The sequence below is a fragment of the Squalius cephalus genome (assembly GCF_949319135.1).
Source record: "Squalius cephalus genome assembly, chromosome: 11".
In the NCBI taxonomy this organism is placed as follows: Eukaryota; Metazoa; Chordata; class Actinopteri; order Cypriniformes; family Leuciscidae; genus Squalius; species Squalius cephalus.
Window position 1 is genome coordinate 1,361,031 of NC_137132.1, and position 12,556 is coordinate 1,373,586.

The 12,556-nt window shown below is 36.0% G+C and overlaps 1 protein-coding gene across 2 annotated transcripts in view; it reads left to right on the forward strand.

The window, feature by feature from the left end:
- The window catches only part of LOC307167411 (protein NLRC3-like), a 102,461-nt gene that overhangs the window by 33,347 nt on the left and 56,558 nt on the right, over positions 1-12,556 (forward strand). The window contains exon 1 of one of the 2 annotated variants that reach the window (XM_079886486.1): positions 6,948-7,131. The exons of the other annotated variant lie outside the window; for it this stretch is intronic. The gene's annotated coding sequence lies outside the window, so the exon portion shown is untranslated. Of the gene's footprint in view, positions 1-6,947; positions 7,132-12,556 lie in introns of those variants that run through there. 2 annotated transcript variants of the gene reach the window in all.

Sequence of the window (12,556 nt, forward strand, 5' to 3'; positions counted from 1 at the left end):
AGTAGCTAATGCCTCCCCGAAAAGTAGCTAAATGTCGCTAGATGACGTCATGCGTCAATTAGCATATTCATGACGTCATCGCGGCGTACTTGCGTTCTGCCTGCCTAATGTTTTTTCTCATTAAAATCATGCGCACATACTGTATTTTAATATAATATAATATAATATAATATAGCCGAAAGTCCAATAAAGCTGTTCTCATTTACTATATTTTTTTTGTCAGACAATAGAACGAGTAGCTATTGAATGATTATGTGTAAAATTATCTGAATTGAGAGAGTTCGGGAACTGGGTGAACTAAAGCACTGTGATAGTGAGTATTACAAGTAATAAGCACAAGAAAAGAAAGGAAAATAAAACGGTCATTTAAAACTAAATTCTTTAAATATAAAAACAAAAGATAAGTGATAAGTCCGTCCGTGGAAACAACACTGCTCATTCAGGTCTGTTAGCTGCCGTGCTGCTGCCCTCAGCCATTCACAGAACAGGGTAGACGCATAGAGAGGTGTGTGACGGCAAGGAGAAAGCAAATCTCGCGCTCGCAGGACTCATGCTGGCAACATTTGGAGGTTACTGAGGTTTGTTCAAAAAGTAGCTAGATTAGTCGCTAGTCGCTTTTTTGAAAAATTGTCGCTAAAGGGGTCTGAAAAGTCGCTAAAAATAGCGACAAAGGCGCTAAGTTGGCAACACTGGTTGCGTTATCACTTTTTATTCTGTGTTCAGACGAGCGTTATGGGGGATGGGGGCAATCTGCGTGCATATGGTGACGAAAAAGTGTGTGAAGTAAACGCGTACGCGACGAGAGCCACCGTGAGCAGATCGGTGCCTTCACTGTCTAGCAGACTTTTGCGTTTTTATCCGACGGGAACGCGACGGTGGAGCGTTTTTAAGATTCCCACTCTGGAGGGTGGTTTCACTTTTTGCGTTTTTAAGCCCCAAAAACGCCGTCGCCATCTAAACGAAAGGCACATCTGATAAAATATTTTTACGTTTTCACCCGCGAGCGTTCTCGTGTAAACGGGGCCTGAGGCGCACCCATTGTGCTAGCTTCATCCAGGAAAAAAATATCAGGGTTTTCTTTAGTATATAATTATGATTTCTTTTTGTAGAAATAGTATTTTCACAACGAATTAATTACTTGACCTGTAGCAAACCATTTTCTACCACTTAAATACTAACAAATTTTTTCTCCCCTTAGAACCGAAAGCTTTTTTAATATTTGACAAGGAGGACACTTTGCTATAACGTTACATGGTAAGTAATTTCTATTAATTTAAGTAATTTATTCTATAATCGATAATATGAATTACTAATGTTGGATATGTTTTGAGTAAATTCCATCTAATGTTATTGACTTGCATTTTATTCTCATTAAGAATTTTCCAACTAAAATTTGCATTAACTCACCCTTATGACATTCCAAATGTGCCTTTTTTGATTTTCAGAAAAATATCATTTATTTCAGTGATGCAAAGCTGAATTTTCAGGATCATTACTCCAGTCTTCAGTGTCACATGTGACATCCAGTCAATCACATGATCCTTTAGAAATCATTCTAATATGATGATTCATTATCAAAGTTGGAAACAGTTCTGCTGCTTAATATTTTTTCATAACCTGTGATACTTTTTTAGGATACTTTGATGAATAAAAAAAAGAAAAAGAAAAGAAAAAAAAAGAAGCAAATGTTTTCAAGATAGAAATATTTTATAACAACAATATACACTACTGGTCAGTAATTTGGGGTCAGTAATTTTTTTTCTTTTCTTTTTTTTCAAATAAATCAATAATTTTATTCAGCAAGGATGTGTTAAATTGATAAAAAGTGATAATAAAGAAGATTTATATTAAAAAATTTGAATAAATGCAGTTCTTTTTAACCTTTTATTCGTCAAATATATTAGGCAGCAGAACTGTTTCCAACACTAATAAATCAGAACATTAGAATGATTTCTAAAGGATCATGTGATTGACTGGATGTCACATGTGACACTGAAGACTGGAGTAATGATCCTGAAAATTCAGCTTTGCATCACCGAAATAAATAATTTAAAGTATAATAAATTGAAAACCAATTATTTTAAATTGTAATAATTATCACAATATTACATTTTTTTTCTGTATTTTTGATCAAATAAATGCAGGCTTGATGAGCAGAAGGTACTTTCAAAAAACATAAAAAATAGTAATGTGTCCAAACTTTTGGCCTGTACGGTGTGAGTATATATATATATATATATATATATACACACACACACACACTTTGGCCAGTCATTTAATACAAACTTTTATAGTTTTGTAACTGTTTATATTTTCTTGCCCTTTGCTACCATGGCGAAATCTGATTCTCTATTACAGATTACTCTGAATTTTTAAAATAAGAAAAATAATTTTTTTTATCGATTGCTTTATCACAGACTGAAAACATTCACATGAAAAGAGAGTGTGACCTGAAGGCCCTCATCGTTTTCCTGGGGGAAAATCCTCAAGATCTCATCAAGGAGTACCTTGTGAGTTGAAAGTCTGCATATTCTATTTTGATTTTATTTTTCAGAAAGTACAAATTTGTGCTTTATAGTTCTGAACGAAAAATGTAAAAAAAAAAAAAAATTTATGTACACTACTTTAGGAGAACCAGCAAGATGATTGCGAGCGTGAGCTGGAGAAGCTCACCATGGCAGTGTACGTTATTCGGAAGGAGGGGGGAGAACATCACGAACCACCGGCTGACATAGGTGTCGTCATCGAGGGTGTTAAAGTTCTAAATGAGTTGCCTTCATTCACATCAGCTTGTGCCTTGCTTCTCGGGATGATGTACATCATCAATCTGGCTTATCCAAAACCACTTCGATTCACATTTGAGGTATTAAAGTTCTCTTGCAGCTCGATCAGCACAAGATGTCACCCAAAGTCTTTTCAGGAGACTACAGTGAACTTTCAGTAATTTTTGAATGTGCATATGTGTTTGAAAGAATGTCTCTGTTTTAGTTGTATGTTTCATGTGTTATGTTTGTGAGACTATCCATTTGTTCAGTCATATGTCTAGTATGAATCTGTAGTTGTTCGAATCTGTAGTTGATTGGTTCCCTTTACAAAGGGTAATTACCTATAACTCTGTTAAAAACATTTTCCATGATCTGTTTGAAGGTTTTTTTATTTTTTATATATATATATAAAAACATGGCTCAGTTTAGGGCATTACCTGTAAGCTTTTCTAAAGCACTTCTAAATACACTTATATTGTTCTATTTTAAGAATATATTAAAGGGATAGTTCACCCAAAAATGGTTCAAGTTGTTCCAAACCTGTATGAGTTTCTTTCTTCTGCTGAGCACACAAGATGATGTGTTGAAAAATGTTGGTAACCAAACAGTTGACCGTACCCATTGACTTCCAGTCTTTTTTTTTCCTGCTGGAAGTCAATGGGTACGGTCAACTGTCTGGTTTACCAACATTTTTCAACACATCTTCTTGTGTGTTCAGCAGAAGAAAGAAACTCATACAGGTTTGGAACAACTTGAGCCATTTTTGAGTGAACTATCCCTTTAATTGTTTTTAGGTGGCTCATTTAAAGGATTAGTTCACCCCAAAATGAAAATTTCCTACTAATTTACTCACCCAATGCCATCCAAGATATCCATGTCTTTCTGTCCTCAGTGGGAGAGAAATTGTTTTTTTGAGGAAAACATTTCTGTATTTTTCTTCTAACAACGGACTTTATTGGTTATCATCGTATTTAAGTCCAAATCAATGCAGTTTCAAAAGTCTTTGAAGTGTTTAAACGGGCTGTACGCGATCACAGCTGAAGAAGAGGTTGTTATCTAGCGAAACGATACGTCATTTAATTTTTTTTTTTTATAATTTAGAGACTTTTTACCTTCAATAGTTCGGATTGAGCTGATCAACAAACGGACAGGGAACTACGTCATCACGTTGAAAGGTCGCGCCGGCAGAAGTACCGCCCCACTGTTTACAATGCGACTGTACGTAGGAGGATAGTTCAAATAGTATTGTTTGTTATTATATATATATATAAAGTAATAGTATTCAGTGAATATGAATAGTATATGAATAACATTCTGATGAATATGAATAGTAGTTCAAATAGTATTGCCGGCGCAGGCGTGACCTTTCAACGTGATGACGTAGTTCCCTGTCCGTTTGTTGATCAGCTCAATCCGAACTATTGAAGGTAAAAAGTCTATAAATTATTAAAAAAAAAAATTAAATGACGTATCGTTTCGCTAGATAACAACCTCTTCTTCAGCTGTGATCGCGTACAGCCCGTTTAAACACTTCAAAGACTTTTGAAACTGCATTGATTTGGACTTAAATACGATTATAACCAATAAAGTCCGTTGTTAGAAGAAAAATCCAGAAATGTTTTCCTAAAAAAACATAATTTCATTCCCACTGAGGAAAGAAAGACATGGATATCTTGGATGGCATTGGGGTGAGTAAATTAGTAGGAAATTTTCATTTTGGGGTGAACTAATCCTTTAAGGGCATAACCACTTTTTATATTTCTCTTTATAAATATATGCAGTGCAAAGACAACTTTGCAAAAACATTGTTATGGATGTAAAGTGTGTCAGTTATGGATGTGCACATCCATAAGTGTGTACATGTAAGTGTGTCCGTAAAACACTGTTATGAATTAATGGTAATAAATATCTCTAAAGCAATTTGAGTCTTGTGTGATTGACCTAGTGAAATTAAGTTGAGAAAAGATAATTATTTAAGTTGAGGAAACATAATTATTTTAGGTGTTACCAATTGAAGTGTTTTTTTTAAGTTGATCCAACTGTAGTAAAAATTAATACATTTAAGTTGGAATGCAGTGAAATTAAGTTGGACTAATGTAAATAATAGGATTGAATGAACTCAAATAATATAAGTGTGATTAACCTAGTGAAATTAAGTTGATAAAACGTGATAATTTAAGTTGATAAAATGTGATAATTTAAGTTGAGAAAACTTAATTTATTTAGGTGTTACCAATTGAAGTAATTTTTTTAAGTTGATCCAACTGTTCACTTTTTACAGTGCAGGTGAAAAGGTTTGTCTATTTAAGGAAGTGCAGCAGGGAGATCGGGGCCTTTTCTATACTTCAGATCGGCCCGTGAGGCTGAGAGAGAGATCTCTCAGCCTCACGTATTTCTTAATGTTGGGTTTGCATCTTCTCTCTATTCCAGAGCATTTGATGTTTTGTATCGATTATCTTTGAATTGATTATGAAATTGGCATGATACATTTACCTGACATAATAAATTGTTACATTTGATTATTCTAACTGACTTTGATATTATTTTCATTGAAGAGTTAAACGGAATAGTCAAACATTAGCTCACTTTTAGTGAGGCACAGATATTATTAAAACCTTTCATTTATGGAGTCAGATGAAATAAACGAGTAAATATATGATTAATATATTACAAATTTAACCAACCAATACTTTGCATGAGTGAGGACAGAACACGTGAGACCTTCCCCGTGTATTGGCGAACCGGCAGATTGGACCAATATAACGGGCCTTACAATGGTTTGGCCCTCATCAACCTCTTCAGTTGTCTGGTGATGCTTGTGTTTCACACACTGTTACGCTACTTGGATTATATTTGAGTCGTTTAAATAAACTTTGTCTGATTTGTACTCCTGATGGTCTTCCTCTCTGTTCTACATCGTGACACACACAGACGTATCGCATGTGTTCCTCAACGCTTGCAGAGCCGCTTGTCTTCTCTCCTTTAGTGAAGGCAGACGAGGATGGACAGGTAAAATGAGACGCAGCTCCTGATAATGCTGACATTGGTTCTACATTGAGTTGTAGTCGACAGCATGATCACCTGAGCTGGGATTTGATGCTATCCTGAGCTTTATCTCCTGCTCCCTGATTCCTGCTTTATCAGCCAATCATTCATATTCCTGAATCACTATTAAATGTGATGAATGTCACTGATCTCCATTCAGTTCAGCTGTTCCTGCTGAAACACAATCACAACAAACTACATCTTGTGTTTATGAGAAAGTGACGGACACGGCTATTGTGTGATATTTAAAGAGATTAATGTGAATCTGCAGTTGCTCTCACCAAAAGCCACGTTTATGAAAGTGTTCGTCAGGTTTCATCTTTTCAATATAAGAATTATCTGTGATGATCGTATCGGATCTGTGTTGATATACAAACCAAAAATTACACCATATACAATATTTGATATTTTTTTACTAGTGGGTGCAGGACACTATAGATCATTTATGTAAGTTAGGATAGCAAAGTGTCTGAATAAATTTTGGGTTGACTGGAAACTCACTGTTTTTACAGTAGGCTATGGTTTTAATTGATTTGATTCTTTCAGGTTTATGTCACATTGTATTGTTCCACATTTGTAGATCGCTTTGAAAAAATCATCTGCTAAATGACTAAATGTAATTATAAACATGATTGAATGATGACAAACTTATTTCATATTATACAGATGTGATCAAACAAAGTCCTCTTTATGATTTACTATCAGTAACTCTGCGTTCTGCAGAAAGATAAATGAAAGACAAAACTGAAGCAAGGATGAAAGAGAACAAAAGAATAAACAAAACAGAAATAATGAAGAAAAACTGATGAACTAACAAAAAACTAATAAAAGAAAGAATAAATTAACAAAATAAAGAGAGAAAAATAAAATTGAATTAACCAAAGAATATAAAAAAATAACAAAAAACAATATATTAACACAGATAAAAATGGTAAAAAATAAGCGTGCTTGACGCAACAAAAAACAACAACATAATTTACCACTTTATTTACAAAATATTAATCTCTAACGCGCGTTCACGCAACAACGTCTGCTCTCACACGCATGAGCCGTGGTGCTCTCGTGAACGCGCGTCTCTCTCTCTCTCTCTCTCTCTCTCTCTCTCTCTCTCTCTCTCTCTCTCTCGCGCGCGCTCTCTCGTCACAAATGCAAAGTGAAAGTAATTCTCCTGTCACCATTTTGAGCTGGAAAAATACGAATACGACACAGAAAAACAGAGCATCACAAATTTTTATCAACGTTAAAGAAGGAATTTCCGTGTAGTTTTATGATGTAAAGCTGGAGGATTTGAGATCCTGTATCTTGTAAAAGTTCGATCAAGGTGAGTGTTCATGTGTGTGACTTTCTCATATTAATATTGAATCTCTGGAGGACATTTTAAGTGACTGTTTTATGAAATCTTTAATAAAAGGTTTCTTTCACTTAAAGGTTTCTTTTGTGTTTGGTGATGGTTGTTATTCTTCAGAAGTTTAACAGTTTATGTGTAAACATGTATAGGCCAAATCACACCTCACAGACAAACGCCTTTTTTTATCGGATCAGTGTCTATGGAAGTAAAATAATGACAAATGTTTTTGAAACAAAAAAGCTTGTTGAATTGCACTACTCGAAAAAATATGCATTGCATTAACCCTGCTTGCATTTTAATGCATTGTATTTTCAGGGCTTGCATTTTTATGGGCTGAAATTCAACATGGTTGTATATTTAAGCTGTGAATATTTCAATTCAAAACATTTCACACACATAAGACATTGGTAGCCTACACACGTTTCTAACTTCAATAGCATTTGAAGAGAATGACTTACAGTCATAAAACCAATTGTAAAGTGTTCATGTAGATGCCAGACATGATGCACACTTTTAGATTTTTGATATTTAATAAAATAAACTGTCAAATCATGTGTAGGCCTACATATTGCTTTTTTTTTTTCAGTACCACATGAGCTCATATTTATTTTAATATCAACTATCTAAAAAGTGTGCATCACGACACCGACATGAACACTTTACAGTTGGTAGTATGACTGTAAGTTTAGTTTAGTTTAGTTCAGTTTATTAGTTTATAATGGCGTGGACAGTCCCTTTTGATAAAAAGAGCAGCTTTAGCCTCTACGGCTAATTTCCAGCTGTAGTCCCCGGCCAGTTGTTAGTAGGCATACATCAAATAAAATACATTACAATTATATTTACAGCAGGGCTAAGCAAGAGGGAGTAAGACATACAAACATGTGGCACACAATTGAGGCAAGCACAAACAAACAAGCACAAATTGCAAAGGCATAAAAGCAGTTCATGCATTAAAACAATACAAATCAACATACAAAATAATCACACAGAGGCCACATTGAAACACATACAGGACCTAACATTGAGGCAGGCAGCTGAGATCTAGTAGCAGCAGCATGACCATGTCACATCAAATACACATCACATCTGTCAGATTAATGTGTGCAGTTATAATTGTCGGACAGCCAGTTTTTAAGGTGTTTAGTAAAGGTGGAATACGTATGTCTTTGTTTATAGTGGGCAGTGAGTTCCAGTTTTGTATTGCTGTAACAGAAAATGATAATTGACCAAATGTGCTTAATTTCTTGAATGGGATTAGAAGGTCACCTCATGTGGTGCTTCTGGTGATCTGACTGCTATTATTACGTTGGATTATAAATTAATTAAAAGGAGCATGAGCGGTATTATGCAAAATTTTGTAGACCAGACAGATGTTTTTGTATTTGATTACATCTTCCCAGCTTAGCAGTTTATGGTTATTAAGAATAATACAACGATGTGAACTGTTAGGCTTCTGGTCCAAAACTTTGAGAGTTTTTTTTAATAAAGAATTGCTAATGGCTTTAGTGATAAACTGTTAGTTTGTCCCCGGCTTGTCAGACAGTGGGCCCTATTTTAACGATCTGAAACGCAAGTGTCAAAGCGCAAAGCGCAAGTAACTTTGTGAGCGGGTCTTGGCGCTGTTGCTATTTTCCCGGCGGGATAAATGACTCTTGCGCCCGGCGCAAATCTAAAAGGGGTTGGTCTGAAGTAGCTTCATTATTCATAGGTGTGGTTTGGGCGTAACGTGAAATAATCCAATCAGAGCGACATCTCACATTCCCTTTAAGAGCAGGCGCGCTTGTTCCATGGCGGATTGCTATTGTAGACTAACGGCGGATTTGCCAGGCGCGCGCCAGGAGCAGTTCACAGCCGAGGAGACCGACGTTCTCGTCACGGCCGTAAAACACAGAGAGAAGTGACATTGGGGATGGAGAAACACACCCAAATTAGCTTCGGTTAAACAGGCATATGATAATTTGGGTAAATGTGTAAGCTAGATTTATGCCTATTTTTTTTTCACATCTTCATGGACACAACAATGATTTCCCTCATGTAATAATATGAATAAATGAATGAAATCTTTATTTCAAACAATTAAAAAATAAATTAAACCAAAGACAGCAACACATGAAATATCCATCAAGAAAAATAAAACAAAATCAAGAAAAACATTTTTTTTTTTTTTTTTTTAGCATAATAATCACACTGTTCGAAAAGGGATAGGTAGAAGCCCTAGGCTTATCAAGACGTACAAGACCTAATATTTTTCCTAGTAATAATGTATGATTTGCAAAAATGAAAACTGCTGCTTCTGTGTAGATGAGAGAATCAAAGTGTATTCGCGTTGTGCACACGCTACATTGATTATGGCCAAGCATGTGCCCTTAAAATAGCATGAATAACATACGCAACGCGCCACTGACTTTAGACTAGGTTTTTCCTGGTCACTGGCGGAATTGTTTTCTAAACCTGTAAAATAGCATGAGGGAATGTTTGCGCCGGAACACGCCTCCTCTTTGCGCTGAACCGCCCCCAGGAGCGCAAGTGTATTTGCTAGTTAACTGACGTGCGTCTGTGGAGGGAAAAGTCCGCTTTGCGCGGGTGCAAAATAGGAATGATACATGCGTCGGTGTACAAAGTCAATTGCGCTGGGTGCAAGATAGGGCCCAATATGTTAGATGTGACACAATCATGGCATCCATAAATAATTTGGCAGCATTAAAAGTAAGTGCATTTATAATATATCTAAAATTAGCTAAGCTAAACTTGACCCGATGTGCACAAGCGTCGCGACAAACTTCCGCTATTGTCAGAAGTTGGCATATCAGTTTCCGGTTTACGACTGTCTTCATCGGCATCCGCTATAAACAAACTAGATGAGTGCTGCTGACTCTTGTACGAAATAAAGAGATATAATGTGCGTGACACATCTAAGTTTCTAAGAACTGTAGGTGGATCTAACGGCCGTTTCACACATACTCCGTGTGCCGTGTGTCGTGTGTGTGCGGTGCAGGAGCAGCACGCGCTATAGTGCTTCACATATGATGCGTAAACTTGCAGTGAAAAACTGATTCACGGCACTACCACAAACACTTACTATTTTTATTTAAAATCCAGAAGTTACGCTGCAACTTTTATTTAAAAAAAGTTTTGTCAGCATTGCGATTCTCTTTGTAGCCTACACATACACTCTTTAATGGACGCATGCACGTTTTAAAGCACAATTTAAACAACGTAGGGCTATTATTCCATGCATTACTTATATTAAGTTGCTCAAGCAAGTGGCCAAATATTTAACTGTAAATTGACAAAAACAGCCGACTCTCATGCCTTTTCTTTTCCATTTAAATTTTAATAAAATAAATCTTGCATGTCACAAAGAACTTGTTTTTCCACCTCCACGAATGAGACGAGTGTTGTTCATTATGTCGCCTTGTTGAAGTAAATTGTCATAATTTCGGCTTTTAATGTCATATTATGACTTAATGTCATGATTTCTGCTTAGTAGGCCTACGTCAATTTCAACTGCATTATTATGAATATGCAAGTCAAAGTTTTGACTTTTCATCTCATAATTATGGATTAGTATATCATAATATCGTGTTTTTATGTCATATTTTTATTGAAGTTTTTTTATCTGGTGAAAATGGGCTTTCATACTAGACGGTTAAGGGTCGTTCACAAAATTTTTAAAAATCTATATATTGCAGTAGGGCTGTGCAGCAGTTAATCGCATCCAGAATAAAAGTTTGTGTTTACATATGTGTGTGTACTGTGTATAATTATTTTGTATAAATACACACATGCATGCATGCATGCGTTCCCCTGAGAACTTTGCATGCGTTCGCTCGTAATAGAATGCAAAGGTTTTGTGAGCGAAATTGAAGCTCAAATTAATCGTTCGCCGTCGAACATCTGCTGGATATCCACAGGTAAAGATATCTGCGTGCACGCGCATGCCGCGCATCCATGATCCATAACAACTGGTCCGCCATTTGAGCAGGAACAATACGAATACAATACGGAAAAATAGAGCATCAAAGTGTTTATCGACGTTTTAGAAGGAATTTTCATGTATCTTAATGGTCTTAAAGCTGGAGGCATTCAGATCCTGTAGGCCTATCTTGTAAAAGTTTGATTAAGGTGAGTGTTTATGTGTGTGTGTGTGTGTGTGTGTGTGTGTGGGGGGGGGGGGGGTCTAATACTAGGGTCACCCCTAGTATTAGAAAAATCACGATAGCAATGCAGCGGTGGTAGCGAAATCACTTTTTTGAACTCATGAAGTTACTAACCCCCTAAAATAAATTCCGTTTTTGAAATCTGGTGTATATCTGGTTTAGGCTCATGCTAGGGATATTGTCAATATTCTATAATATGGTGCTTGACTGCACATGACTTTAAACCAGAAATAACACACATTTTTCCACAATTTCCGCCTAAACTGTATGCTTTCTTTTATCCCTGTGGCATGAAAGAACAACATGGACACAAAACTCAACAACTTCAATACTCAAGGCACTCTGATGACTCAGAAAATGTATAATATACCCATACTATTTATTTGTGAGAGCCTTAAATTAGACTCGTGCAGCCAGCCCAAGTCTTCAAAATAGAATAGAGCCAATAGAATGGACAAATAGAATACCCTATGAGTCCAGGGCCAAATGGCCTATCTATTCATGTACAGTTGTAATAAAAAGTAATTGTTTCAATAGTGTAGTCAATGGTGTTGTCAACATAACATTTGTAAGTGGTTTAACAAAATGTTTCTTTCATGTATTTTGATATTCACCCACTTTCAGTTAGAATGTCAGAAAGTAGCTCATGCACGGAATGTTGATGGATTTTGACAGTTTGACGAGGTTTTGTCAGTTTTGTGAAAAGAGTGTTGGTTCAGTTGGCTGGTTATAACAACACTACCAACTATGCCATCTTCAATCAACTTCCATTGAGTTCCAGGGGTATTAAATGTAAGTACAAAATACTTTTTCTCTTGTGCTTGTGAATTGGTGGGGAATAGTAGCAGAATAGCAGTAGCTAATGTAAGCTTGGTGTTTTCCACACTTATACTTCTTTTAAACTTAAAATAAGAAAGTATACTTTCAGTCTACATTTTATGTATTTCTCAGAAATATACTTAAAATTACACTTCAGTGTAGGCCTACTTGATTTATACTGAGAGAAAAGTCCAGGGCCCGTATTCATAAAGATTCTAAGAATCCTCTCAGAAAACTCTTAAAGGACAAGTTCGGTATTTTACACTTAAAGCCCTGGTTTCAGATCGTTTCTGATGAAATAGAACAGTTAAGATTGAAATTTGGACACATACACATCCAATGAGGGCGCTTCGCGCCCTCCACACCCCTCTAACCATCAAGATGGGTGTGGCCAGTGTGTATATAATCAGGGCTCACAG